We start from the raw sequence: 4,374 nt of genomic DNA, 5'->3' as shown, positions 1-4,374 counted from the left end.
GATGAACTGGGCGGAGTATCGTAGTGTCATTTTAAGCCTTGGAAAGGAGGCTGAAGTGATTGATTTCCCTGCTGCTTTAGCACAAAGAGAGAGAGACTGGCTTTAGTGCTTAGTATCTGTCTAACTGACTGCACATTGATTATGCTGTTCAGCATTTTTAAACACAATAGACAAGACAAGCATCTTCTTTTAACATCTTTTAGGTGTCTTTCCTACGCTTACAACATTAGTGTGAATGCCATGACAATGTTTTTTTACCTGTTGATCTAAACCTCGAGCCTCGAGACGTACATCACTCTTACGACTGCAGCTTCAAACCTATTGATCCCCATCGAGGTCCTGCTGGGGTCAAGAGAAAGGGTCAGAGGTCAGTACCATGGTGTTAAATCAGTGAGAATGGATTCAGTTACACTATACAGTAATACAGACTCCCTCAAGCAGCTGCACTGATGTTCGTCAGAGGCATATTGACTCCATTTATGTGGCGCTGCAGGTAATGATGATCCTGCAGCTCTGGAGAAAGACAGATGAGAACTTGGTATAATTGAATTGAGTTTGACTTTGTATATTAGATAGAGATGGGGGACAAAACTGATACACTGATGCATCCGAATTCTTTCTGAAATGACTCCAAGTTCAATCCACCAATATTCAACATGTTCATTATTTCATATGACGGTGTTGTTAAAGATAAATGTTACTGTAGAGCGGAGGAGGGCGGGGCCGGGCTGGAACAGTGCACGCCCGGTCCTGAATCAGTCTGATGGGGGTGCGTGTGGGATAAAGGCGGCCGAGGACAGTCGAGGACGACAGTTCAAGAGAGAGAGAGAGAATTATGGGCAGCATCCCTGTATGCGCCTTTTATTTAATTAAATATTATTTATATTGTTAAGCCGGTTCTCGCCTCCTCCTTGCCCATCTAAACTCCCTTACACTGGAGCTGAAACCCGAGAAGGAGGAGGGATGCCCGTCGTAGACTCCTCGACACTGCTGTCCACCCAGGGGAGCGCTATCCGCTGGGTTATGGAGTAGCCCGACTGCCTGGATGCGGGGAACGGGTGCCGTCCGCGAGGCGAGGAGGGTTGGGACTCCCGACCGCCTGTAGTGATGGAGTTGCTGCCAGAGTCGTCGGAGTGTCCCAACGTGCCGCCAGAAAAGCAGAGGGGAGTTCTGTCCACTGGGGGTCGGAGGTTGACTCTGGTCCGCCCAGGGAGGAGTGGCTGTCGTCCGCCTGGGAGTGTGGAGTAATTGAGGACGAGGGCCGGGCCGGCCCGGCTCTCTCTCTCTCTCTCTCTCTCTCTCTCTCTCTCTCTCCCTGTCGCTCCGTCTTGGCCTTTCCCTCGTCTATTTTGTTTGTTTCCCCCTCCTGACTCCTCCCAGGTCGAGGAAGGTAGGTCCTTGTCATGCCGGGGCCTCCCCAGCCTGAGGCAACGCCGGGAGGAGTGCCAGGATGGAACAACGCACGCCCGGTCCCCAATCAGACTGATGGGGGCACGTGAGGGATAAAGACGGCCGGTGACAATAGTTAGAGGGAGAGACATTTTTTGTAAATGAAAATGTATTAGTGTACTCTGCAAATATTTGTGGCCCTCCTACACTGTTACCGAAATGTTGATGGATTGTGAATTCTTTTAATCGGATCCTGACTCCAATCGAAACCCAATCGAATCATGAAGGGACTGTCACTTCCAACCATCATATTAGAGTTAAATTGTGTAAAGCATGGATATGTTCTCCTTTAAGGACCTTAAAGCCACTTTGTTTTCTTTCTTGTGGGTGTTTCTATACTATTCATTTAATTCTGCAATGAATAATGATGTAAAGTTGCTTTGCATCATTGCACAATCAGTGTCCGAAGCCTTTAATGGAGTTAATCATTAACGCATGTTTATAGATCAAATGCACATGAGGAGGAAGGCGTGATAGTAAAGTTAACAGAGGATTTTTACTATAGCCACTGTGTTCAGGGTCAAAGCCTTCGATAAATAAACGACTGCAGAGAGCTTTTAAATAGGCAGCCAGCTGTGAGTTTGAGTCGATCACTGAAGCGTTTCAAGACAAGCTCTTGAAGAATCGCATTTCAGAGAGGAAAATCGTCTGCACAAATCTTACAATGCTGCCTCAACTCTTTTTTTACCAATAAATTCCATCTCAAATTAGTCTCCAATATGTTACTAATATACTGTGTATTTGGACAACAAGATCATATATATGTAAGATGATTGCATACAATTGTTCAAACTTCTTATTGGTGTCTCCAAGTCTTTTGTATTTTTCTCTTTTTCAAATATGAAGAAAAAAACACTGATGTCCACATCTAGAAAATGTTCATGTTGACTTACATTTACGTTTACATTTATGCATTTGGCAGGCGCTTTTATCCAAAGCGATTTACAGAGCACTTATTACAGGGACAATCCCCCCGGAGCAACCTGGAGTTAAGTGTCTTACTCAAGGACACAATGGTGGTGACTGTGGGAATCGAACCAGCAACCTTCTGAGTACCAATGTATTATACAGAGCACTTATTACTGGGACAATCCCCCCGGAGCAACCTGGAGTTAAGTGTCTTACTCAAGGACACAATGGTGGTGACTGTGGGGATCAAACCAGCAACCTCCTGATTACCAGTTATGTGCTTTAGCCCACTACATTAACAGTTATGTGCTTTAGCCCACTACACCACCACCACTCCAAGGATTTCAAGGATTCTGTTGATTCGCCGTGCCATTTTGTGGCCCATTCTGCATAACGCGGCAGCTCATTTCAGCTTTGTCCCGCTTGTCCCGATGGCGAGTCCGCCCCTGATTGACCAGGAAAATGCCCAATATGCCAGATTACCAGTCCAGCCCTGGGCTAAATGAAAGATACATACACACGATATATCATCAAGTGATGGCTAGAGTAAATAATATACTGTATGTCATTTTTTGACAAATGATTTGGGTCGAATTTAGTGGAAAACTATTGAGTTGCACTCCGTGGTGCAGCAGGATTTTGAGCAGCCTCCAGAGTCGTAGCTGAGCACCGCTGACAACGGCGAGCAAATGTTTCAAATTTTAGAATGCGCAGAGGAATGGGTTAACACATGCTAGCATCACCTTGCGAAGTGCTAAAACATGCTAGAGGCGCGCTACTATCATGCTAACACATGCATAGCCTAGCACAGTGCTACAAAATGCTAAAAACGTGCTAGCGTCATGCTAACACATGCTAGCATCGCCTAGTGGAGTGCTAAAACATGCTAAAAACGTGCTAGTATCATGCTAACACATGATAGCATCGCCTAGCGGAGTGCTAAAACATGCTAAAAACGTGCTAGTATCATGCTAACACATGATAGCATCGCCTAGCGGAGTGCTAAAACATGCTAAAAACGTGCTAGTATCATGATAACACATGATAGCATTGCCTAGCGGAGTGCTAAAACATGCTAAAACACATGCTATCTATCTATCTATCTATCTATCTATCTATCTATCTATCTATCTATCTATCGGTCTATCTATCGGTCTATCTATCTGATAGAATGAATGTTTTTATAATCTTTAAACTTTGAATTTTTAAAACTACTACTTCAAACTTTCAGGCTTGGCTTTTTCAAGCCAACCTAAAGTTTGTACTCAAACTTTTTAATCTAGTGTCATCCACCAGAAGTGTCCACGCCCCAGTTTCTATGTTTCCCAGAGTCCTGCTAGGGCCACCCACAGGTCACTTAAGGGGTCAGCGCTGGTGTCAAAGTTCAAGTGAGAAGGCCGGAAGCTTGTGGTGTGAGTTCATAGACACCGAAGGGTGATGGAGGCAAGACGATTGTCACGCCGTGAGTCAAGCACAGACTTCACAGAGCTGTAGTTTGGAAAAACAACGGTACATGCAAATAATGTGTACAATGTGTAATGTTGTCAGTGTGTAGGGAGTAGTGAACACTGCATAGGGACCCTGTGAGTGACGTGTCGTCATCTCAGACAGATGTTGTGTGGTTTGAGGTAGAAGGTCCTGCTGGTCGTGATCATCCCATTTAGAACATCTGTTTAAGAGAAAAGCATCATTAGATCTCTCTCTAATGAGCATCTTCATATGTACTGCATTAAAGAACGGTTTACAGGCCGCGCTCTCAACCCCGAATATCTGAAACCCAGCGGGAGACCAAGTACACGTCTCTAAAACAAACTAACGCACACTAATAAGTGTCCTGAGGGAACTGACACAGCTGTAAACATAAATGCTGTATATAAAGACAGGAATGAAACCAAATTAGAGAGCGCTCGAGGAATCGGAGGACACATTTATGTTTTTGTGAGCCAGTATACTTTGATTTTGTTGCAATGTCGAGGAGAGGTGTGCTGTTACTTTACTGATAGATCACACTTGCCA

Source organism: Xyrauchen texanus, chromosome 49 (genome assembly GCF_025860055.1).
Source record: "Xyrauchen texanus isolate HMW12.3.18 chromosome 49, RBS_HiC_50CHRs, whole genome shotgun sequence".
Classification (NCBI taxonomy): domain Eukaryota; kingdom Metazoa; phylum Chordata; class Actinopteri; order Cypriniformes; family Catostomidae; genus Xyrauchen; species Xyrauchen texanus.
Note: the sequence above shows the minus strand (reverse complement) of the source record.